This window comes from Eumetopias jubatus, unplaced genomic scaffold (genome assembly GCF_037043125.1).
Source record: "Eumetopias jubatus isolate StellerSeaLion01/CBP00866 unplaced genomic scaffold, mEumJub1_p1.0 scaffold_14, whole genome shotgun sequence".
In the NCBI taxonomy this organism is placed as follows: domain Eukaryota; kingdom Metazoa; phylum Chordata; class Mammalia; order Carnivora; family Otariidae; genus Eumetopias; species Eumetopias jubatus.
In genome coordinates, this window is record NW_028274820.1 from 64,135,661 (window position 1) to 64,162,953 (window position 27,293).

A 27,293-nucleotide genomic window follows, 5' to 3' on the forward strand; every position below is an offset into this window, starting at 1 on the left:
CCTTGTCCCCTTTTCCCTTTAATGACGCCACTCATTACAGCCCTTCTTGGCCCATGACTGGTGAACTGTCCTTTGCTCTCCCCAACTATGATAATCCAGGGACCAGCTCCTTCAGCCTTCTACTGGGCTCACACTTCCTCCTGCCTGCTCCATCACTTATTACTATATGATCATATTCAATTATCTATCCTGTCTTGAGTTTCCTCAACTAGAAAAAAATGGGAATAATTTAGTCATTTGCCAAGTCGCTTATGTAATAATAACTTCCTGAGGATTGGGCATGGGGCTGGGTGCAGGGAAGCCGGTGAATCTGAACCAGGCCCTCCCACAGGGAGCTTGCAGTCTGGTGTGGGAGCACAGAGGAACAGAAAAGCATATATGGTGCATGAAGACTTCTCAGAAGAAGGGACTACTAAACCAAACCCCTAATTCTAAGTTGGAATTAGATAAAGAAACACCCTCGATAATTTGGTTGATTTTAAGAATTATGGAAATAGTATTAGTCACAGTTCCAACAGCAGAGAAATCCTTTCCACAACTGAAATTAATATAGATTTACTTGAATGCTACTAGGTTTAAAGAGAAAGTATCTGCTTTGGTGAGTATGACTATTGAACTTAATTCAGCTTCAAAATTAAATTATTGGTCTGCTGGAGAGTCACTTAGAGCAGCAAGATGCAGGAGGGGAAATTAACTTAAATTAAAATCATACTTAAAAATTCAATACATCAAGGTGCCCAGGTGGCTTAGTCGGTTAAGCATCCAACTCTTGGTTTCGGCCCAGGTCATGATATCAGGGTCCTGGGACTGAGCCCCTCATCGGGCTCTGTGTTCAGCAGGGAATCTGCTTAAGACTCTCTCTCCCTCTCCCTCTCCCTCTCCCCACACCTTCTCTCTTAAAAAAAAAAAGAAAAAGAAAAATTCAATACATCATTGAGATCTTACTGTGATATTTATTTTATATTTAAACTGCTACGGTTTGCTCCTTGTACCAAGGAGCCTCTTACATGTTTTTTTACCAGCAACTCTGAGCTGCCTCCAGATAGCGAGTGAGGCTCCCAGGTCCTTCAGTCCTCTCACTTGGCCAAGTTTTGCACACTGATGAGAATATTTTTATATTTTAATAAATTTAACTCTATGCTATGAATATCCAACTTACAAATTTTCAAAGTTTACTATATATATGTATTTGAATGTGTATTATATAGTCAAAGTTTATTTGTGAGCCACTTAATTGGAATGTGACATGCATTTCCCTACAGAGATGCTATCTAACAGTGCCTAGCTTCCCAGGCTCGCCCTCAAAAGTCTATTACACTACAGCATCTAGTCACCACATCAAACAATATCTCCATGGAGAGAATATGGGCAAGGGTTAAGTTCAGAGGCCTAGAGTTCTGATTCTGATTAAGTAAATGAGGTTAGGGCCTCTGAGGCAAAGGTTGGAAACAGGTATGGTGGGTACAGAGTTAAGTGGGGTCTCTGGGGCCCTTGTGCTGCACAAAGGAGAGAGCTAAGGCTTTGAACTCGAACAGATCAAAGTCAAAATCACAGATTCATCAACTACTAAGTTTATGGCCATCAAGAAATCACGTTCTCTGTGTCTTCATGTCCTTACCTACAAAGCAGGAATGGCTGTAAGGATTAATAAGGTAGCACATACCTGGTACCTCCAAAATGCCTGGCACAAAGTAGGTACTCAGTAAATACTGGCTCCCTTCCATTCTTCCCTCTGCTTTCTGAACCTGTTACCTGTCCTGGACTATGAAGAAATTGGCTTCCACTGTAGGACTGAAAAAAAGAACTAAATGAAATGCATCTGTGTGTGTGTGTGTGTGTGTGTGTGCACGTGTGTATTATGTGTATATGTACATGTGTGCATAAAATCAGTAAATACTAAGTACATGGCCCAGTGAATATTAAGAACTCACTAAATACTGGCTTCTTTTTCCACCAGCACTAAGCAATCTACTGAACAGCTTGTTTCCTTTTCCACTGACACGGCCCGTAAATTCTTGCTCACCATTCTGTCCCTGGACCACTGGAGTGTGAATCATAGTGTTTCTTCCGACAGTCACAAAGCCATCGTCTTTGTGGCTGGTTATATATTACAGGGTTTCTAGTTGGTTCCAGACCTCCCAGTTAATCTGGAAAAGACATAGGGAGGCAGCCTAGAGACACCGATTTCCATGAGTTCATCTGCCTGGCCTGATAAAGGCCCTGGGGTCAGGGGTGAGTACAGAGAGAGAAAGAGTACCTGTCCCCTAGTGGGGTCCCACACACCAGGCCTGAGCCCAGTGCAGAGGAGGGCTGTGTTCACAGGCTGCAAGAGTATTGCACAAGGATACCCAGGGTGTGAGCAAGTGGAGAAGAGGAAACCCTTCTCGTGTATGCATAGAACACATGTGGCTTCGGCTCAGTGACACCCAGGGAACCACAACACCCACTAGGATGACACCAGAGTTTGCACTTTTAGGAGAATCAGGAATCTACACCAGTTCAGGGAAGCCCTTTTCCTAAAGGAGATACCATGGGGCCAGGATGAATGAAGCACTAGGACCTAGCATTTGCAAGCACCGTGGACATCAGGGAAGAAAGGCTTCAGGGAGGAAAACCATGAAAGAATTATTTCGTCACATATGGGAAATCCCCAGGAACTCCCCAATCAACTGGGGCAAGACTTCTCTGGGGGGCAGGGAGGTGGTCCTGAGACTTCAGTGGCAATCCACAGGCTAGGAGGGTCTGAGGAGGGTGAGAGGGAAGGGAACAGCCAAGGACAAAGTCCCGCAGTCATGGGGGAGGGGAGGATTCCACGGCTTAACAGCAGAACGGAATAAATGGTGACATTATAGGTGTGTAAATAAGAGTGTTTCTAAATATTACGGCACCAATATTAATAACTGTGACTCTTTTCTTAAGCAAACCTGCTAAACCCTTATTGTTCATCACCACACAGAGATGACAGATAATGATGGCTTGCTAGCACTTCTCAGGATCTTGGGAGGAAGACACTGTATAAATATCAATTATAACCAGTTGAAGTTTTATTGTTTTCCATTCTCCAGTGGCATTTTATATGTAACACAATGAAGTCCTGATCGCTAATCTTCACACCATACAATCAGTACCTACTTAGTGTATTGTCTGTAATAGTTAAACTCTAATTACTTTATGCCAGTTGCTCTGGGAACATCTCTTGGAGGAGCTTTTCTTATCCAATAATTATGCTTTTGTTGTCTTCCAATACAGGCCAATATGTACTGGTTAATATTTAAGTGGCTTCACACTGAGGAGATAAAAACAGTGTTTTGAGTATGTCTCCGCTATGTCTGAGACTGAGAATGGCAGTGACCTTCCTATCTGTTTGAACTCCAACATTATCATTCCTGATCACTCAGTATGAATGTTTAACCCAATAGATAATTGCTGTTTTCCAGGCTAACAATTAAGTTGGCTGATTTAAAGACATTCTGGGGTATGCAAAGGATCACAGTCTGAGCTAGCCTCAGGGGAAGAGAGCAAACAGTTCCAGAGGACCACGCTTGGCAGGTATTGGGAACTGTAATTTAGGAAAAACAAGAAAGGGAGACATAGGGTCTCAGGGCATATATGTTCAGATGTCCTAAGGGATCAATCAGAAATCAGGAGAATGGATGGATATCCTCTAAAAATCTAATTTTTTTTCTCTATTACACAACATAATATTTTATAGATATAAAAGCTTTTGGTAAGGGAAATTAAAGGAAGAAATTTTGGAGTGAAGAGTCTCATAAAATCTTGTAAAACAGTAAGAAACATTAAAATAATAAATAATTGGAATGCTAATATATGCAAAGATGTAAGAGTAAAAAGTGACTAGAACAGAAAATTAGAAGGCTTAAGTGCTGATCCTAAAGCTTCCACTAACTTATTTGTGACCTTAAAACTTTCACTAACTTATCTTGTGACCTTGACAAGTCTTTTCATCTCTCAATCTCTTTCCTGATCAGTAAAAAGAAAATGATGGACAAACTTGATCTCTTAAAAACAAACAAAAACCTTTTTGTAACTGGCCAAATGCAATAGTCCTGAGTTTTCCTTTTTTCGACAGTATTTACGCTGAAAAGCATACAACCAGTTTATCAGTACGTCTTCCCAACCACTTCGTGTAGAAGACAGAATAAATCATGAGCCCCCCAAGGAAAAGAAACTAAAAGAAACTAAAAGAAAGTGGAAAGTCCATGATGTCGCTGAATCACTGTTGGTGTCTGATACCGAAGTCCCATTGACTGTATTCCTTCAGTATCACAAGAAGCAGCAAGTGTTCCAAAACAGAAGAAGCCAGACACAAAGGCAAACAACAATTGGTGTGTGTGCTAGAAGGGCCACAATTCTCTTGATGCTCTGCCTCTAATTTCATTTTATGGCCTTGAGCAAGCCCCCAAATTTCTTTATGCCTCAGTTTTCTGATCTGGATCTGTGTTAATATTATCTAAACTGCCGTATTATAAAAAGAATGAATATTTTAGACAAATTCATAATCAAAGCATTTCAGAATAGAAAGTACTAGTTTTTAGTGCTAATGTGCTTAATGGAAATAGCACTGAACTTGGAAATTAAAAAACTAGTTTGAAAGCAGATTTGCTATCTGTGAGCTGGGTGACAATCTGACCTCTCTCTCAGTTCTCGCATTTGATAAGGGCAAATTGTAAAATCCTCCCTGTCCACACCAAGGTTACCAAATCCAACCAGGATTATCAAATGTATGGCATCTTTGAACTAAAAAATTGAGTTCTCAATAGCCTCATCATAATCAGAAGGAACCTAGGAACCATTTTCCCACTCTCCTTCAGCCGTTAAGTTTTACATGTCTAACAATTAGGGATCAGGAAACTTCAGGATCCCCAGACGATAAAAGAACATCTACAAAAGAAGAGAATTCAACCTAAGTTTTATGCAAACCTGGGAACAGTAACTGGCGATTGTTAGAGGCTTGCTTAGTCACCATTCTTAACTGGCTTGTAAAACAATGGCAACAGGTACTAGCGAGTGCTTGTTTACCAAGGATTCCATATTACAGCAAAATCCTTGGTCCCATCAAAATGTAGCAGGAGCCAGTCTGTAATGATTTGGGTTTTCAGCCTTGAAACAAAAACCCACATGGCAGGACTGACTGGACCATGATAACGCATCTATCAATGTTTTTCCATCCTGTATCCTAAACAGAATCATCCTGGAGAGAAGCCCCAAATAACCCAGATGATCTTTGCCCATTCATGGATATGCTTGTTTCTAGATACTATTTTGGATATTTTTTTTTCTTATTCAGAAAGGCAGCTTTTTCTTTCCCCTGAGAATCCCCTTTTGTTACAGGTAACTACTGCCCAAGGGTCTCCTAGAATTATAGTGGGAGGGGAAGGGGAAGGAAGAGAGCCAGTGAGGCCCCTTTTGGTTGGAGGTCTGTTTTGTAGAATACTAAATGGACAAATAAATCCATTTTGCAATTTTTAAGGAGCCAAAATACAAGCTTACATGTCCACCTTCAGTGACTCATTCTCTACCACACCTTCAATGCCCAGAAGTCCTGTTCTACAGTAGAGAATATGTCCCCAACATTCTTACATTTTTCAACTCTGCATCTAAATCCATTTAAGAGTAAGCCATTTTAAAATTATGTTTAAAATTATAACATAATTATATTATGTTCCTAATTATGAACTAAAGAGTTGTTTCGGAGTTTTTCGTTTGCTTTTCATTCCCTCTAGGTTTTGGCATTGAAAAAGCTGATTGGATCACCAGTTTCTTATAAACAAGAATGGATTTTCTACTCAACTTTGTAATTCCCTAAAGAACTTCATGGAGGGAGTTTTATATCTATCCAGAGTGCTGCTTATAGCCGACAGGCCAACGGGTCTCCTAGCAAAAGTACCAAATCTTAGGACCAAAACAAACAAAAAGCATCAATACTGAACTGTCAGCAGCATCTAGGCTAAACAAATGCTTTTGTATTTGTTCACAGCTTCTGGTTGGTGCATCTCCCCACCCCCCGCCATGTACTTGAGGTACAAGTTGCCTATTCAAAAGGTGAAAGAACGGTTGGCAATGGGTATAGGTGCCAGAAAACATAGGTTTATTGGGCAGCAGGCATTACCCCAAGAGGGACATCTGTTCAGCAGGAAGCTCCCACCCTGTGCCAGCCTTCAGAACCATCTGCCTCCTTATGCTTCAGGACACACACTCCTCCATGAACTGACTGGGTATGAAACCCAAGTTAGAGAATGAATCTGGCAACATAAAATGTCTACCTCACAGCAGAGGCTGAAGGAGCATTCACTGAAGAACCATCATGATTACTATATGGGTTTGTCCCTGCATGGGAGAGAGTTTCCCACTCTGTCCATGCCCTGCTCTAGGCCCAGCCCTCATGCTAGAATAGTAATTCATAGGCTGAAAGACTTAATACAGATCACCTACAGCGGTGTCCAAAACTAAAAAAGACCTACTGTAAAGTCTTCATTCAGAAAATGCCTTTTTAAAAACGGCTTTCACATGGTTGGGGGGGGCGGTTAGAGGAGTAAGAGTGAAAATGTCCTTTGGATGGATGATCTTTCATTACACTGTGTAGTTGGTTCTGATCAGGCGATTAAAGAATAGTCAGTGAGACTAATGTCACACAAGACGGACCAAAGCGGGTCATGGACAGGAGGCTCGCAGGCCATGTCCTCCTAATATTTGTATGTGCATGCGCTTGCATACACTTCTATACACACATGTGTGTGGAAGTATTGCTTAAACTGATCCAGTATCTCCTTATTGCTGAACATTGTTAAGCTCATGTCCAAGATGAATAAAATGGCTTAACTTTGAAAAATGTTATGATGATTTTATAAACTCTACCTTAACTTTAAGAAATAATCTGGAAGTTTACAAGGCAGTTAAGAGAATAGGGAGCAGTAAAATTCTAGATAGAAAGGGGGAAATAATAATACCAGAAATCAGAGATGAGGATTATTACAACTAAGTACTCAATTTGGCTCTCCAGTCAAGCAAAAAGAAAATTATGAGAAGTAAATGATGTAAATCATGATGTAATAAAAGGGAGCATTACCAGCTTACAGAAAGACAGGACTTCCTGGCACTGAATTTAGGAGGAATTCATTGCATGAAAATGTAAAGATGGATGGATAGACTGACAAATATTAATAAAACATAAAATAACAGTGCTACTTGAAGCAAGTCAGCATAGAAGTTTTGAGTGTGGATTTCTCAATAGGCAAATCTAAGTTCAAATTAGTAACTAGGACATTGGTCAAGCTGCTTAAGCACATGAAGCTTCTGATTCCTCATCTCTAAAATGGAGGTGATGGTACCTACCTCCTAAGGTTGTCATGAGCATCAAATGAGATCACACAGGTAAACGATCTTGTATAGTACCTGACCAGCAGGTGCACAAGAAGTGTTGGTTCCGTCTCCCATTTCTCATCCCCACTCACAATGGTTGGCTTCAGGTCTCCATGTGGATGGAACAAAAGTCAGAGACATAATGCCCTTGAAGGCATTCTACTGAGAGTGTAGATAAGATACTATGATGGTCCAAATAAACTGCTGGCCAGATGCAACAATAAAACTTGGAGAAAATGAAGGAATGGTGGCTGGCCTCTTAGATTCACAATGGTCTCAACCACAATCTGGGAGTTGCTATAGGACTCATTGCCAACTGGTGGGATTAACAACTTTTTGACTATCTCACCCAGATAGTGGGCCATCCCACCTCCATACTGAGGGCCAGCTATAGGCATGATTATAGACAAAGCCAATTCTTTGTCTCAAAGAAAACATACATCGTGAACCTCGTCAGATGCTTAGACAAGAATGAATTGGGATTCCAGAACTGTATCATAGAGCTCTGGAGCAATAATTTAAATCTGAAATATATAAGAATAAATATCACCTACTTAAAAAAATAAATAAAATACTTTTATATGGCTGCTAAAAAATATTTTTAATAGCACTATCACCAGATGGAAAAATGGATGTACGCATATTAGATGAATCACTAAATACTTAGCAATCCTTTCCCATATGTCTGACTCTGTGCTGGGCCAAGGTAATACATTGGATTATTATCATCAATTATGCTTTTACACATCTAGGTACAACTGTGAGTTTATATTAGTGATCCACAAAAGAACTGTTAAACTAAATTAAAGAATGCTACAGAGGCACCTGGGTGGCTCAGTCAGTTAAGCGTCTGCCTTTGGCTCAGGTCATGATCCCGGAGTCCTGGGATCAAGCCCCATGTCAGGCTCCCTGCTCAGCAGTGAGTCTGTTTCTCCCTCTCCCTCTGCCCCTCCCCCTGTTTGGGCTCACTCATGTTCTCTCAAATAAATAAATAAAATCTTTATAAAAACAACAACAAAAAAAGAATGCTACAGGATCATGTATACAGTTCACAATACAATTAAAGGGACTAAAGCAGAAAATGACCATTTGTAACAAAATTATGGTAATTTAGTCACCATATACATTGCTTTGTGCATAATTAACAATTTGGTTAACACATGCAAATTATAATACTAGAAGCTCTTTTAGCTAAAGGGAGGATTATCTGAAATTCATTTCTACAGCCAAATTCCAGCCCCTGGCAAATTTTCTAATATCTGCACATTTTCTCAGATGATGAAAGCAGGTCAACAGCACTAAGCCAAAGCAACAGTTTAATTTTAGCAACTCTCTATGTAAAAGCTAATGCAACCAAGAAGGTCACAGCCAAAGTTACTATGCCACCTCCTAATGGCTGGGCTGTCAGAAACACCATGAATCATTTGCAAGTACTGAAACATGAAGGAAATGTTGGGGTTCAGTAATAGAGGAACCCATATAGGTGAAGCATTTTCAGAAACTCTTTCCTACCCAGAACCTTTCTCACTCCCTAAAGACATGACCGTCCATTCACTCAATATTTATGGTTGCTCAAATGTGTGCCTGGTACTGCTTAGGGGACAGTTTTAACAGACATGGGCACGGCTAGAACTTACAGGCATTCTCAGACCTAAGCACAAACTTCAGGGGCATAGTCCTAAGGAAATAAAGGGCTCAGAAGCAAAATGCAGGCACATTAATATGCAAATATGCCCTTCAATAAGGGCACATCATCTGTTCAACATGCATGTGGGTAAATGAGCCAGAGTAACTGCCACACTCTACTACAACTCCATCCAAACACCCATACAGAGTCTGCACAGCCAGGCACGGGCTCGGCCAGGGGATCTGTGCCAACCACACTCCACAGAGCACAGCAGAGCCTGGGAGAAGCACCGGGAATCCCTGCAGTTCCACAGCTCTTGGACCCCGCAGCCACTTCCCACGCGGCTCACGACAGGCTCCAGGTGACATTGATGCCTTATTATATCTGTTGATGACATGCCAGGTCCAGAACACGGAGGGAACAGCACTCCTCCATGAATGTAAAAACACTTTCAAGCAAGAACGCAGATGAACTCCAGGTGACATGTCCACAATAAGTCATCACAAGTCTTTATACTTTTCTGTATATAGTTTCAAAATTATATGTGGTGAGACATGCCTCTAAGTTTAGGTAAGGTAAGGAACCTGCACACACATAGAGCCGCCAAGAGACAGACAGATTGTGCCACAATTACTTACTGAGTGCCTGCCATATGCCAGGAGCAATGCCAAGTGTGGCTATTGTTGGGAGAAGAAAGAGACCCCAGTAGTGGTGGGTAGATCAGGCATGAGGGCTTCTATGTCAGAGACGTATGTACAGAGGCAGTGAGTTAGAGGGGAAAGAACACGAGAATTGCATGGAAAAACCCAGTTCCGCCTCTTATCTGTGAAAATGGAGACAACCACACCTACTTCAAGGTCACTGTGAAAACCAAATAATAGCCATTATGGTTATTATGTCAGACAGTTGAATCAGACTGCCATAATTTGAAACTGCGCTTCACCACTCATCAAAGGTATGACCTTTCTGTGCCTCAGCCTTCCTCATCTATAAAAGGGGGATATAGTCTTTTACAGGATGGTGATAAGGATTCAGTGAGTAAATTCATGTAAGGAACTTACAGCGGTGTCTGGAATGTAGTGAGAATTCACAAGTTAGCTCTTATCATGCCATACCCCCAGTACTGTAAGAAGGAGCTACGAGGATGTTGGGGAAGATTTTGAATTTAAAGCAGGATTTTACCAGTGAAGGTTGGTGAGAGTATGGGTGGAAAGGGAGGGATGGAAATGTAGAAAGAGGAAAAAAAACACAGAGCAGGAAAGTGGTGTGGGAAGGCAGAGGCCCAAGAGGACAACCCAGGTCCCAGGTCTCTGTCATTGGCTGCTTCTGTCCCACTCTGTCCCCAAGCCAATCCTAACCAGTGTAAGACCCTCCCACCAGCCTCAGATATCAGCCAGGAGGGTGGGAATCAGTGTTTTCATTACAGAGCAGGGGCCCAAGATCAGCCCTGGACACACACATGCCCAGGAAAACCCTCTCCAGACTCACCTGCACATCCACAAAGCCACATTGCAGCCTCTGTCGGATCATCAAGCTGCCCCAGAATCCAGAGTCCTTTACTGAAGCCCCTTAGCTCAAGCTCCAATACGCTGCCCAGTTCTTAGGGTCATAGTCACTTCTTAACATTTTTACTTTTACAGAACACCTTCACATAATATGATTTTTTAACCTACTGATTCTCTGAGAAAGAGTACTATTCACTATCAAAAATAATGAGGTAGAAAACAAGACAGAGGAGCATAGGGGAAGGGAGGAAAAAATGAAACAAGATGAAGCCAGAGAGGGAGACAAACCATAAGAGACTCTTAATCTCAGGAAACAAACTGAGGGTTGCTGGAGTGGTGGGGGGTGGGAGGGATGGGGTGGCTGGGTGATAGACATTGGGGAGGGTATGTGCTATGGTGAGCGCTGTGAATTGTGTAAGACTGGTGAATCACAGACCTGTACCTCTGAAACAAATAATACACTATGCTAAAAAAAAAAAAAAAAAGGACAAGATAGTAGGAAGGGAAAAAGGAAGGGGGGGGAATCGGAGGGGGAGACCAACCATGAGAGACTATGGACTCTGAGAAACAAACTGAGGGTTCTAGAGGGGAGGGGGGTGGGGGGATGCATTAGCCTGGTGACGGGTATTAAAGAGGGCACGTTCTGCGTGGAGCACTGGGTGTTATACGCAAACAATGAATCATGGAACACTACATCATAAACTAATGATGTAATGCATGGTAAATAAAATAAAATTTTAAAAAATAAAATAAGGAGGTAGAGACTGATCTTTTTTTTTGTATAGAATTGTACATAAAATGGTTGCACCTGTGCAAAAGAATAGATGTAAGTATATTGCCCATATGTGAATAAGAATTCTTGAAGGACACAAAAAAATGTTTATAGTGAGTTTTCTATGGAGAGTAGGACTAAGAGATCTACAGTGAAAAGGAGACTAATTTTTCATTTAATGTAGTTTTGTATGTCTTAATTTTATACCATGCATATGTACTACTTTAAATGTTTTTTTAATTTTATTTTTATTTTTTTAAAAGATTTTATTTATTTATTTGACAGAGAGAGCCTGACAGCACAAGTAGGAGGAGCAGTATAAGGCAAGGGAGAAGCAGGCTCCACGCCAAGCAAGGAGCCTGATGTGGGGCTCGATCCCAGGATGCTAGGATCATGACCTGAGCCGAAGGCAGACGCTTAACGACTGAGCCACCCAGGCGCCCCTCAGAAGTTCATTCTAATGTCTAAATAAAAGTATGTTTTCCTGGTACATGGAAAGTTATTGGTAAGTAACAGCTGCCTATCACCACTACTATCACTATATGTATAATAAAACTTGTAGGGGCGCCTGGATGCCTCAGTCGTTTAAGCGTCCAACTCTTGGCTTCAGCTCAGGTTATGATCTCAGGGTCGTGAGACTGAGCCCCATGTGGGGCTCTACACTTAGTGTGGAGTAGTCTGCTTGAGATTCTCTCTCTCCCTCTGCCCTTCCTCCTGCTCTCTCTCTCTCTCTCTCTCTCAATAAATAAATAAAATCTTTTTTAAAAACCTGTTGTATAATTAGTAACTAATAATTATTGTATGATTATTTGTATAATAACTATGTATGTAGTAGTAACTGTGCTCAAGCTTATTCATGTGCATCAGATCTCCCCAGGGGGGCTGTGAGCTCCATGAGAATAGCTCCTGTCTGGACTGGCCTTGGCTTACAGCCCCTCCTGCAGAGATCATCATCACAGACTAACTGACTGAACCAATACACACAGGAAGAACTGCCCTGCCCAACAACCCCCTGGGTGAAGGAGCAAACATATCCCATTTCCATGTTGCAGATGTGGAAACTGAGGTCCAGGGAGGTCATGTTGAGAAGCCAAAAGTCAAAAAGTTGGGGGAGGAGCTCAAACAAAATCCAGGTCCCCAAGGCTCCCAGGCAGAACCTTCCACCAGCTGTGGCGAGCACATTAAAACACAGTAGATCGAGCTCAGTGCCAGCATTGAGACTGATGCTGAAAACCCAGTGAGAACCAGAGTGGGGACTACTAAGTGAGCTCTCTAAATCAGACCAACAAACATCATTTCATTATGCACATATATAGTAAGATTTCCCCCTGCTACCTGTTATATTAGCCAGGGTTCTCCAGAGACACAGAACCAATGGGAGATATACATATATAGTATATATACACATACACATATATAAAAGGAGATTTATTACAAGGAATTGGCTCAGGCAATCATGGAGGATCTGCTGGAGGCCTGGAGACCCAAGAAAGCCATCAGTGTCATTTAGTTCCAGTCTGAAAGCCTGAGAACCAGGGAAACTGATGGCATAAATCCCAGTCCAGAAGGAGGAGAAAATGAGATGAGATGTTCCAGCGCAAGCAGTGAGGCAGGAAAAAGAGAGGCAAATTCCTCCTCCCTCCGCCCTTTGTTCAATTCAGGCCCTCAACCAGTTGGATGACCACCCACTTGGGGAGTGCAATCTACTTGACTGAGTCCACCAATTCAACGCTCATCTCATGCAGAAATGGCCTCACAGACACACCCAGAAACATGTTTAATCTGGAACCCCAGGGCCAGTGAAGTTAACACCTAAAATCAATCCTCACACCAGTAAAGTCACCTTAGGGGCACACACATGTGCATGGATTCCATACAAGTACAGAGTAACCTGCAGGGGAAGAAAACAACCCCATATGAACCACAGAGAGCGCTTCCGGGAGCATCCTGCCAACCAGCACGGAAACATGAGGACCGCGGTTCCGCACAGCCGCCGCTGACAACAGTCACCTAGGTAAATACTGGTTCTGCCACATGACCTGGGACAAGTTGATCCTCTATGAGCTTCAGTTTCTTCATTTGCAAAATGAGAATGATCCAGGTACCTACCACATAGGGTCTACTACAAGGATTACATGAGATAAAAGGTAATAAGTAATTAGAAAGCTGCCTGACTTAAAAAGTACTCAATGAACATTGGTTGTGTTTACTGTTTCTATTATTAGAGATAAAAAGTCATAGCAAGACCATAAACACCACACACACACACACACACACACACGCACGCGCACATATGCACACACATTCCACCCCAAGAATTACTTGTCACATCCTATGGTATTTTGAACAGACTATATCATACCACTTAGCACAGACACTAAAATGAGTTGTGTGCAGATCTGCCTCCTTTCTAGACTGAATTCTTCCTGAAGTCAACACAGTTTGTATCTTATCCAATTTTATATCCTCAATGCTTAATACTTGGAAGGTCCTCATACATGTTTGTTAAAAATGTCAAAGTGGAATGAGAAATTCTGAATCATTTAGACTCACAGAGTGATAACCCCAAGCAATATTTTAAAAATTGAGATTTGGTTTCTTTTCATTTTGTGGATGTCTTTTTAGATAGTTCACCATAAAAGCAATATCTATAAATAAAGCTAACTTGTTCTCTGAGGCCCACTCATGTGCTAAACCATCAGCCCTCTAGCTTCTTTTGATGCTCATTCAACTTCATTTCTGCAAAGTTTAAGCCAACACATTTGACCAAATGAATACAATTCATCAAAGAGCCCAGGCTGCCACAGATCTACACAGAGATCCAATCAACAGGTTGTCTCTGCAATGGGGACAGGAAGATCCCCTTTAACAAGGGCAATACCTCAAATCAGTTCTCTTTCTTACAGCTTGGTGGGAGCGGGGAGGCACACATAGAGGTACTCGCAAAGGAAACTCTAACTCTTTTCCAGGCACTACGGCAAAATTCTGCAAGTTGATATCTCTGTCAAGCAGGTTGTGAGATTGTGAGCTCCAAGAATGCACCAATAGCAAACCTTATTCCATTTCTATATAGTGCAATCACGTTTGTCCTCAGATATAATTGTGTGGTTCAAGATAAAACACACCATACTACAATGCTTATTGTCTTTAACTGTAAGCCCCATCTATCACAGAAGCCAGATTCACTCCTTGCCTAAAGCCAGTAATATGTCTTTGGGATAAAGCACAAACTTTGGGAGCTTAGTAACTTCGTTACACTACATGGCCCAGCCATTACAACACAGCTGTGGCTGGACTCAACCACCACTGTAGTTACTCGAGCCAACGTCATGTTTACAAAGGACAGTTTGTTCCTAGGGAGGCAGAAGACTGGTTCTTAGAGCTGTTCATTTATTCTCTACTGTCTGTTGAGTGCCTACTTTGTGCCACACTGTTCCAGGTACTGTGCTATCCAAAAAGAAAAAAAAAGAAAGAAAACATTTTTTGTTCTTATGGAGTTTAATGTTAGAGAGAAAAGACTGACAAAAAAAATTGAACAAAAGCTTATTTCAGGTAATGATAAGAAGAATTCTTCATAAGAAGAATCAGGAAGGCCTTTCCTATGAGGTGAAATATGGATGATGAGAAGGGGCTTCATGCAAAGATTGCCCTTTGCACAGAATTTAATCTTGCCGTTCTGTTCATATCTCTGCAGAGCTCTGTGGAAGAACCACATGCTCAGTTTTCCAGAAAGTCACAGCTAAGATGGATCATGAAAAGTTGAACTCAACTCCATGCAAATCCCTAGATCCCTAGAGAGATCCTGTCAGACCCTTGAGTGTAGTCTAGACACTTGGGGGAAGCCTCTGTTGTTTAAATGGCACCCAAGACACCTGAAAACAAATAGGACTCATATAACAAAACAGTTTATTTTGAATTGTCATTACCTCATTAAGGATAATATCCCTTCTCTAAACTTTACTGGCAGAGGAGTGAGTTGAAAATGCCTGGAGAAGGCAACCAAAAGGTCCACAGATGGAGTGAATACTTACTGTAAACTGGTCACCTGATGTCTGCCCCCCCCTTTCTTCTGGCAGTAGTAAACTCATCTCATCCCCACTTTCAGGTCTCCTGCTTTGAGAGAACCAGACTGCCAGCTCCAGGAAGGAATGTCTTACTCAGACCCGGCCAGTGTGCACACTGACCCACTCCTCCACAGGACCTGCTATAGAATGGACATGTGGCCCAAGCTTCTCCAGTCCAAGTAAGCCCTGGGATGTGGGCAAGAGTTAGTAGAGATAATGTTTCAGTCTGCTGGACTGAACCTGGAGGTACATGAGGTCTAGCTGCAACAACTAAGCCTGGCAGAGAACAGAGCCTTTGTGGAGCAGGAGTGTGGGAAAACAGAGTGAGACACGGGGCCTAGATGTCTCCATCTCAACACCTGGATCAAGCCACACCTAAAGCCAAGATACTCTCTGATTCTCAAATTCATTGGTTAATAAATTATCTCTTTTTTCTTATACCATTATAAAATGGGTTTTCTATCACATGCCACAGAAAAAGTCCAAACACATACCACAGGTAAATTCTCCTTAATACCAAATTACTGAGAACCAAACACACTTCCCAATATATTCAAAGAGCCATTTGTAAGGAATTCTAGATTGATATAAGAGAAAAATGAGGTCTCTTCTGATTTCCAATAATCAATAATTCTTTAGTTGGCACACACTATGTTTTCGTATTGGTTCCAGCTTCTATAGAGGATGAAAATGTATAAAACATTGCTTCCCTGGCCTCAAAGTGCATATCCTACAATCTATCACTGTTACTAATGTTTTACTAATCCATAGAGCTTTCTAGGATATAGAGCATTTTTGAAACTTGAACTTTGGGTGCAAAGAACCAGACTAGATTCATCCAAACCCTGAGTTTATAAACTCTCATCATTGCCCCATACATGGCTCTTTTTTATCAAGTGCCCACTAACCCTTACTCACACCATTTTGTTACATCTTCACAACTGCACAAGGAAGCTGAGATTCTGGGACATCACCCAAACCTCACAATTAATGAGCTCCCTCTCCCCCTCATTGGCCTGTTCATAAAAGTATAAAAGAAGGAGTTGCTCCAATCACACTAGCAAGAAGCTACACCATACTGGCTGGTGTCTTTGAAAGGTATAGCTCAGAACTGACACTTCACATTTGCGACCAAGCACAGAGCCAGAATTTATGGGATTGCTTCTAGTCAACTGCTGATTTCTCATCTTTGAATGCAGTCATTTTAAAGACATTTTGCACAAATTTAGTTGGTACCCACAGATACACTGAAATAGTCAAGCCAGACTTAAATCAGATTTTTCAGGATAACTTTTTTTTCAAAAGTCACTTCTTTAAAATGTCATTACTGGCTTTCTTTAGTGGCATGTTTTTTCTGCAGATCAATGATAGGTCTACTGTCCCCTTTTTTTGGTTCCACTGGTTCTAACTGAAGCAAATCAGGTAAGAAAAGGCACAGGGGGATTTACTTAATCTAGAAATAAAATCACCTAAAAAAAAGAATTTAAAAAATTTTACAAGTAATTGATTCCTACTTCTTTGCCTGAAAATGACTCTCTCTTATTCTTCTGGTACATTAAATTGGTGAAGCAGTTTCACTTTTTGGGTGCAATGCTCTCAGAAGAATTAACATTTTCTACATTGATTAATTTAGAAAAATTGTTTTATTCACACCTAAATACAAAATGCTCTCCCATGCTATACAATTCAAGGGGTAGGGGATACAAGAGTAAAAGAAATGTTTCTATAGTAGTGGATGTTTACAGGGGACATAAACCATGGCCTGGGTCCCAGATCCTTCAGACACAACCCATGGATGGGTGTCTTGGATCAGAAGCCTGGTGTTCAAGGAGGGCTTCCCTGCTAGGTCCAACACCTTACAGTTGGTGCGAGCAGTACAAGACAGATTGAGGCCATTTCCCATAGGATGATAAGAGCTCAATATTGGAATGTTCTCTTTCTGCTCATAGACGCAGGAAACAAAAACATGATACAATTCCATAAACAAGCAAGTTGGGTATGAAAGAGAAACATGGTTGGCACTGGCAATAAAGTGCACATATGGCCAACAGACATGAGAAACAGGAAGACGTGGTGGCCCTTGGGGTCAAACAATGCAGTCAGAAACAAAGGGCCACCATGATACAAAGTGCTCTATCTATGGAGTCAGCCTGGGCAGGCGTCAATCCCAGCTCTGCCACCTCCTGCTTCACGGCCATATGGCAGGACAAGAATAGGAACATGTCTAGTGTCTGGCACATTCAGTGGTGGTGGTCTCCCTTTCTCTCCTCCCCACTCACCTTCTATGATAATCCTTGGTGTGATCAAAGCCTCATGTTTTCCAAGGTTTACCTTATTTTTATAATATTCAAGTACATGCATCATGACTAAAATAGTGAGTCCAGAATTTGGAATCCCATAAGCAACCCTATTTTCCATTAAGTTTGTCTAATTAACTCTATTAGGATCCAGAGATAGAACTTACCTGTGTCAGAGTTAATTGCATGCTGTTGTCTGTTCAATACTTCTGTCTATACACAGGCCTTGCGTCCTCAGAAACAAACTTTACCCTCACATATGCCCCATTAACTCTTTCCCCCAAAGAGCCACTTCAGCACACCTACCACACTGGCCTCCTAATTGTACTTTGTTTCTAACATAAGCGTCAGCCCACTGGCTTGTAGAATATTGTAAATCAGATCAGTTGTATTACTAATTCTCTTGGCTGGGATCAGAAATATGGGGAAAAGAGGCCACTGAAAGGAACCGTAAAATGACTGTAATTATTATTTTTCATATGTCATTAAGGTTTATCCTAAGATAAATAATCAAAATAGCTAGTAATATAAATAATGATTACCTACTTCGGGTCTGGAATATCAGTGATCAGATTTACCCTCCTGCGAGAAACAACCTAAAAATGGGCAAAATCTATAATTCAGTGGTTTTCAAGACACTGGACATCAAGGCAACAAAGAACAGGCAACGAAGGGTGGTATATGAGACATGGGAAACAAACAAGGGGAGCTCTCTGATTGCCAGAGCTCACTGCCTTGAGAAAGTTTCCAGGGCTCAGTGCAGGGGCGGGGAACCCAGGTGGAGCCTGGTGCACTCCCCAAGTTAGGAGACAGCGCTGAAATTCCAAAGAGACCAAGGCAGCTAGAATGTGCAGGACAGGCTACCTGAGAAAGAAGAACTGCAGAAAGAGAAAACATCAGAGATCTACAGAGAATCCCACCTGCGTATCTAGCTAAGTAATGTCAGTGCCTATGTGTGAGGAAGATATGACTGCTTTTTACTGCAACAGCACCGTCAAGCAGTTACAGCAGCAACCATATGGCCCTCAAAGCCAAAAATTTACTATTTTGCTCTTTACAGAAAAAAATTTGCCACTTCCTGACTAACATCATACTTCATGGTAAAAGACAGAATGCTTTCCTCCTAAGATCAGGAACAAGTCAAGGATGTCCCCTCTCACTACTTTCTATTCAACATTATTCTGGAGATTGTATCCAGTACATTAAAGCAGGAGGGAAAAAGTAAAAGACATATAGGCTATAGGGAAGAAGTAAAACTACCTTTATAGACAACATGATCTTTTATGTTGAAAACCTGAGGGACTCTATCTAAAAGCTACTAGAACTAATCAGTCCAGCAGGTTTACAGGATACAAGATCATTATACAACAACTGATTGTACTTCTATATGTGATAAATGAACAATAAGAAGTTGAAACTTAAAAAGAATGCCACTTAATATAAAAGAACTTCAAGTACCATCTTCTTTCATTAAGATAGAAGAGTTTAGCCTAATGCTTCATTCACTGAAACTACACTGTATATAAACCATCATTGAAGTAACTTCTTACATCAAGACATAAGAGTTTGTACACTTAGGGAAAAAATAAAAAATTAAAATAAGCATGATCCCATTTATAATAATACAAAAATATGAAATAATAATAAATCTGGTAAGAGATTGTTAAGACCTGAATGCTAAAAACTACAAAATGTTGTTGAAAGAAATTAAAGGAAACCAAAATGATGGTGAGATATACTGTTTATGGGTCAGAAAATTCAATATTGTTAAGATGTCAAATCTTCCCCAAATTTATCTATAGGTTCAACACAATCCAAATCAAAATTAGAGAGGGAAATTTTTTTTTTAGAAATTGACAAATTGACCCTAAAATTCATATGGAAATGGAAAAGTCCTAAAATAGCAAAGCAACTTTGGAAAAGAGCAAAGATTTTCAAAACTTTGGAAATGCAACCTGGTTTCACAGTTTATTACAAAGACAGTTTGGCATTAGCATCAAGATAGACAAATAGAGCAACAGAACAGAATAAGAGTCTTAAAACAGACATACAGATATATAGAAAACTGATTCTCAAAGATGAAATTGCAATGCAGTGGAGAAAAGGCTACTCTTTTCAACAAATGGGGCTGGAACTACTGGACATTCATACACAAAAATCTAAGCTTCAATCCATCCTTACCACCACGTATAAAAATCAACTCACAATGGACCACGGACCTAAACACAAATCCTAAAGCCTCTAAAAGGAAATATAAAAGAAAATCCTTGTGACACTGTATTAGTTTGCTATGGCATAAGCAAGTGCCATGAATTGGGTGGCTTAACAGAAATTCATTGTCTCACAGTTTTGGAGGCTAGGAAGTTCCAGACCAAGGTGTTAGCAGGTTGGGTATCTTTCTGAGGGCTAAGAGACAAAGATCTGTTCCAAGCCTCTTTCTCTGACCTGCAGATGGCCATGTTTACCCTGTGTCTCTATAAATCATCTTCCCTACGTGTATGTTTGTCTTTGTATCCAAACGTCCCCATTTTATAAAGATACCAGTCATACTGGATTAGGGCCCACCTTAATGACTTCATCTTAATTTGATTACCTCTGTTAAGACCCTATAGGTACAAATAGGCACAAATAAGGTGAAATTCTGAGGCACAAAGGGTTAGGACTCTGAAGTATCTTTTTTGGGGAAAAATAATTCAACCTACAAGAGACATCAAAATCACAATCCATTAAAACAACAAACTGATAAACTACACTCCATCAAAATTAAGACCATCTATTTCTTCAAAAGACAGTTAAGAAAATGAAGAGCAAGCCACAGAGTGCAAGAAAATATTTTCAAATCACATGTCTGATACAGAATTTGTGTCTAAATTATACAAAGACCATCAAGATGCAATAATAAATTAACAACTTTAAAATGAGAAACAGATTTGAACAGATATTTTATCAAAGAATACATACAGGTAGCAAATATGTACATGAAAAAAAATGTTCAACATAATTAGATGATACAGAAATATAAACTAAAACCACAATGAGATACCACTGCTCATCTATTGGAACAGCTACAATTAAAAAGACTGAGTACCTCGCTTTTGCTTAGGCCCGTGGCACCGGCAGGATGGGTAAGTGTCGCGGTCTCCGTACTGCCAAGAAGCTCCGCAGCAACCGATGAGATCAGAAGTGGCACGATAAACTGTACAAGAAAGCCCATTTGGGCACAGCCCTGAAGGCCAACCCTTTTGGAGGCGCTTCCCATGCAAAAGGAATTGTGCTGGAAAAAGTAGGAGTTGAAGCCAAGCAGCCAAATTCTGCCATCAGGAAGTGTGTCAGGGTCCAACTGATCAAGAATGGCAAAAAAAATTTGTACCCAATGATGGTTGTTTGAATTTTATTGAGGAAAATGATGAGGTTCTGGTTGCTGGATTTGGTCGCAAAGGTCATGCTGTCGGTGACATTCCTGGAGTTCACTTTAAGGTTGTCAAAGTAGCCAATGTCTCTCTTTTGGCCTTATACAAGCAAGAGGAAAGACCAAGATCCTAAGTTTTGATGGTGAAAACATGACAACAATAAATTTTTTTAAGCCAAAAAAAAAAAAAAAAAAGACTGAGTGCCTCATGGCTATGCAGTAACTGGAACTCTCGTACTCTGCTGGTAGGAATATAAAATGGCACACATTTGGAAAACCGTTTGGTGGTTTCTTAAAATTTTAAACACGTATCTACTATATGATCTAACCATTCCACTTCTAGGTATTTATTCTATGAAAGTGAAAGTCTATGTCCACACAAAAACTTTATTTGTAATAGCCCCAAACGAAAACTACAAAAGTGAAAGTCTATGTCCACACAAAAACTTGCCTATAATATTCTTAGCAACTTTATTTGTAATAGCCCCAAATGAAAACAATTCAAATGCCCATCGAGAGTGAATGAATAAAAATACTGTGGCATTTAATCCATAGAGTGGAATAATATTCCACAATATAAAGAATGAAGCACTGATACATGCTACATGGATGACTCTGAGAACAGTGATACTAAGTGAAAGAAGCCAGTCTAAAAAGAATACAAACTGTATGAATCCATATATGTAAAATTCTAGGAAATGCAGAATAATCTACAGTGCTAGAAAGCAGGTAACTGGAAATGTACATTTAGAGAGAGAGGGCAAGGCAGAGCTAGAGGGAGGCATTAAAAGGGTCATGAGCAAAGCTTTGGAGGTGATGGATATTTCTTTATCTTGAATATGGAAATGGGTTCATGGGTGTATGCATGTGTTAAAACTTATATTGTACACTTTAAATAAGTACAATTGATTGTGTGTGAACTATACTCAATAAAGCTGATGTTAAAATACTCATTCAGATGGCCTCTGTTTCAAGTCCTGGCTCTATCTCTTTCTAGCTTTGTGATCTTAAGCAAGTTTATCTCTGAAGCTCACATTATCTGACTGCAAAATGGTAATTCATAACACTTATTTCCCAGGGCTGTTGTGGATATCAACTGATAACTAACTCAGTGTCTGAAAATAAGAAATAATTAATTATATTTATTATTAATAATCACAATAATGAAGTTACTCTTTCTTACTTTTTAACTTTCTATAAAAGCTGCCTTGAAAGACAAGACATACAATCCATATTTTCAGAACCTAGAAAGCTGAGTGTTCTCCACTTTCTTATTCAGTATTTCAGATAGTGCTCATGTAAATGAGTTTTGCTAAATCAAAAAGGGCATTGGCAGAAAGTCAAAATGTGTTTTCTGATCCTTTAAAATCACATTTTCAAATATGAGTTGTGACCTACCCTGCTATTAACACAATGGGTTTAGTTATACAGCCTCAGCAAAATAATGTTTTCTTATACTTATATAATCCTTCCTCAACTGCAGTTAGCAAAACTACATTTCAAGTTTTACACACACACACCCCTCAAAATTTTCAACTTAAAGGTCTTTTTACATATGTGCAATTTAGACCCTCAAGAAAGAAAGCATGAATAATTACTGTCCCCTCACCCAGAACACATGGGTGGGCCTATGGGATTGTGCAAGGAAAAGAGACAGGCCTGGGTAGCATCCTTATAATATGTGAGTGGAAGACCCAGTCTGAAAAGATGCCCTTAAACATTGCAAAAATTAGTAGAAAGGCAAGATACACAAGGACTTTGCTGAGATTCTGGAAAACAAAATGAGGAAAATTCACATGCAAAAGGCATTAAATGTCAAGTCTGCAATAGACAATTTAAAAACATTTAAAACCTATATAGTCAGTGACACAAAAAACTTCTGATATAATCTGACTCAAAAGATCACACCTTCACAGCAATGGTTTGTGAAAAAGTGACATCGTTATAATGCCTACAGATCTGGTTTATTTAGGAGCAAAAACCTTCAAGAATTTTCATTTTACTATATCTTTAAGAAATATATCAAAGTTTTTTTTTTAAACTCCCAAGATTAGAAAGTACTCTTTTATTCCTAGCACGTATTTTCCCAGTTCACAAAAAGAGACAGGGTATGCAGTGCTGCAAAGAAATCTCAATTACAAGTGTGCTGCTAAAACCCTAGCTTTCAAGGTGTGTATATTTAGAACTTGCAGAGGTAAAGCAGGTATTACTGAGCAAATGACCAAAATGAGGAATCAAATATTTAACTGACAGTATAAATGGTGACCCTCTAGTTTGTACGAGTTTACAAATGTAGTAACACTTATAATAATAATGGTTTCCAGTATGTACAGGCACTGGGGTTTATCTCTACATGGGTAAGGTTTCATCTAGGCTTAAAGTCAATAAAGTTCTTTACCTCCTTTTCTCTCCTGAGCAATGTGTTATAGCAAAGCCCTACATACAGCCTGAGACCTGGGTTTGAATCTGTAGAGCAATTTCCTAGCTCTTTGATCTAGGGCAGTTTACTTAATCTCACTTCGTCTCAGTTTCCTCTTATACAAAACATGCACAAAACTAGTATATTTTATTGTGAGGATTAAATGAGATAAAGCTTATGAAGTGTTCAGCACAGTGTCTTGCAAAAGAAAGTACTTAGTATTAGCTTTTAATTAAGGCAGGTACATTTCTAGTCCTCTAAAAAAGAATAAATCAGACATGGAGCTGGAATCAAAATTAGAAATGTATGGAAAAAATGGATTAAAAATAGGGGGGAAATCCATTTTCTAAACGAACTGTGTGAAAGCAGTCTGGTGGCCATACCATCTCAACAAACCAGATTAGGAGGCCGGAAATTGTTCCACTGCTTGAGGAATAACCAGCTCACTCAGGCAGAAAATCCCAAATCTCCATGTTGTGTTGAGATGGCACTTGAATGAAGTTCATGATTGGAGAGTCTGTGATTTTTCTAACCAACGTTTCTGTAAAAGTCCACACTATCTCATACAAACCAGTTGTTTGAGTTTTAAGATATCGCATCTAAATGCTAGGAGCAAATTTAAATGTCTACAAACTATGTAGAGGAAAATATTGCTGAAAACCATACAATTTAGAGGTGACCCACTTCTCCATCCCAGCCTGTCTCACCACTAACATTTTTAATGCCAAATGGTTAAACTGATGCTTTATTTCTCTGTAAGCTAAAGGAATACAGATAACCAATGTTTAAGATAAAACAAGCCAGGGAAATATAAAGGAAAATTATTTTTTATTCTGATGTCCTCCCTCAGTACATGGAAGTCAGGTACTGGCAACAATATTTTGACCTCTTATTTTTTTTAAGATTTTTTCATTTTTATTTATTTGACAGAGAGACAAGTGAGAGAGGGAGCACAAGCAGGGGGATTGGGAGAGGGATAAGCAGGCTTCCCGTGGAGCAGAGAGCCCGATGCGGGGCTCGATCCCAGGACCCTGGATTATTTTTAAAAAGCAAAGATGCCATAAAGGAAAAGGTTGATATTAGGTTTTGCTAATAGATTTTCCTACTGAAAAATTTTCTACACATCAAAAGAAATCATAAGAAAAAATTTTAAAAGCAATGATAAACTAGAGGGAAAGCAAAAATAAAAGACATAGGATTCACACTTTTTTGCTTATAAACAGTTCCTAGATGGAAATATGGACAAAATACAAATAACTAATTTACAAAAGAAAAATTATAATCATTGTTGATACATGTTCAATCTGGTAATCAAAAAGATGCACACTAAAGCAATATAGGATCAGAGTCACCTATCAGATATAAAATATAAAATACCAATGGTAAGCATATAGGAATTTCCTAGAGAATAATTTTTCAATATGTATTAAAAGCTTTATAGATTTTTCATACTCCTTAAATTCCCACTAAAGGGATTTTTCCTAATCCTAGGGAAAAAACTGGAAGAGTACATAAAAGAATCCATGCATCAGAACAGTGCCTATAAAATGAAAAATTAAAACAACTTAAATATCAAATAAATAAAATCTTTAAAAAAAACAACAAATGTCCAACAATAGTGGATTGGTTAAATCAATAACGGTAAAAACATATGGAAGAATACTATGCAGACATTAAGAATGATGCTTTAGAAGCAGATTCATGGACAAGGAAAGTCATTAATATATCAACAAAGTGCAGACACCTGGGTGGCTCAGTCAGTTAAGCGGGATAGAGTCCCGCATTGGGCTCCCTGACAGCAGGGAGCCTGCTTCTCCCTCTGCCTGCCACTCCCCCTGCTTATGCTGGCTCGCTCTCTCTCAATGTCTCTCTCTCTGACAAATAAATAAATAAAATCTTTAAAAATATATATATATCAATAAAAAGTAATAAAACCATTTCAAGAATGTGTGTGTAGTCTAATCCCATTGTTGTAACATTCTTTTGCAGTGAACAAAATTTGGAAGACTATGTATATGAAAATGCTGACAGTAGTTCTCTGGGAAGTAGAATTTTGAATGTTTTAAATTTTTATGTTTCCTGTGAACAAGACACAGACATAGCATAATGGTTAAGAACATAGGCTGTAGAGTCAGCTTGACTGAGTTCAAATCATGGCTCCAACACTTACCAACTGTGTGTCCTTTTTCAAATTATTTAACCTTTCCATGCTTCCACTTCCTTTCTGTAAAATGGAGATAATAAGTGCCTATCTCACAGAGTTACTGTTAGTACTAAATGGTAGCTCTCCTAAAATAGTTCATGACACCTAGTAAAGACTCAGTAATGCTAATTACTGTTATTATTATTATTATCATTTTTTACCTGTGTTCTTATATGGTAAATAAAAATAATAATGCTGAAAATATTAAGACAAAAATACCTTGACAGTGAAAAGGGTGTCAAGAAAATTCAATGAGAAGATAAGTCTTCTCAACAAATGATTCTGAGACAACTGGATATCTGCACATAGAAGAATGAAGGAGGAGTGCTACCTTACATCATACACAAAAATTAACTCAAAAGGGATCACAGACCTAATTGTAAGGGCTAAAACTATAAAACGTTTAGAAAAAAATGTAGAGTAAATCTTGTAAAGTTGGATTAGACAATATTTTCTTAAATATGACACCAAAAATATAAGTGACAAAAGAAAAAACTGATAAATAGGACTACATCAAAATCAAAAGCCTTTGTGCTTCAGAGAACACCACCAAAAAAGCAAAGGACAACATCCACAATGGGAAAAAATATTTCCAAGTCATATATTTGATAAGAGACTAGTATTTAGAACGCACCAAGAACCCTTAAAACTTAAAAATCAAAAAAGACAAATAACCCAATTAAAAAAGGCCAAAAGATCTGAATAGACATATCTCCAAAGAAAATATACAAATGGCCAAAAGGAACTTGAAAAGATGCTCAGTATCTTTATCCATTAAGAAATGCAAATCAAAACCACAATGAGCTACTACTACTTCACATCCACTAGGATGGCAACAATCCAAAAGACAGATAATAACAAATGCTGCTGACGATGTAGAGAAATTGAAACCCTCGTTCACTGCTGGTGAAAATTTAATATGGTACAGCTGCTTTGGAAAACTATTAAGCAATCCTCAAAATGTTAAGCACAGAGTTACCACATTACTTAGCAATTCCACACCAAGGTATACAATCAACAGAAATGAAAATACTAAAAATATGTCCACACAAAAACTTCCATAGGGATGTTCAGAGCAGCATAAATCATAACAGCCAAAATGTGGAAACAACCCAAAGGTCAATAAACCGATGAACAGAGTCTAGTATATTCATGAAATGAAGTATTATTTGGCAATAAAATGGGGTAAAATATTAATACATGCTACAACATGGATGAATCTCAAAAACATCATGCTAAGTGAAAGAAGCGAAACACAAAAGACCACATATTGTATTATCCTATTTATATGAAATGTCTGGAATAGGCAAATATATAGAGGCAGAAAGTAGATTAGTGATTGCCTAGAGCTGAGGGAGAATGGGAGGTAAGAATAAGGAATGAATACAAATGGGCATTGGGTTTCCCTTTCAACTGATAAAAATGCTCTAAACTTAAATTTTGGTCATGGTCACACAATTCCGAATATATGAAATATATTGACTGTACACCTTAAATGGGCGAATATTTTGGTATTGAACTACATCTCAATGAAGATATTTAAATTTTTTTTTCTAATTCCCTGATAACTCTGCGCTTCACTTCCTAAGAATGTCCTTGGAAGAGCAAGCAGTTTAT

At 39.4% G+C, this 27,293-nt stretch overlaps 1 protein-coding gene and 1 pseudogene across 4 annotated transcripts in view; one reads left to right on the forward strand and one right to left on the reverse strand.

Annotated features, from left to right (window-relative positions):
• The window catches only part of PDE1C (phosphodiesterase 1C), a 625,988-nt gene that overhangs the window by 234,058 nt on the left and 364,637 nt on the right, over positions 1-27,293 (reverse strand). The window lies entirely within an intron of this gene.
• LOC114202750 (small ribosomal subunit protein uS12 pseudogene) lies at positions 20,767-21,203 on the forward strand (annotated as a pseudogene).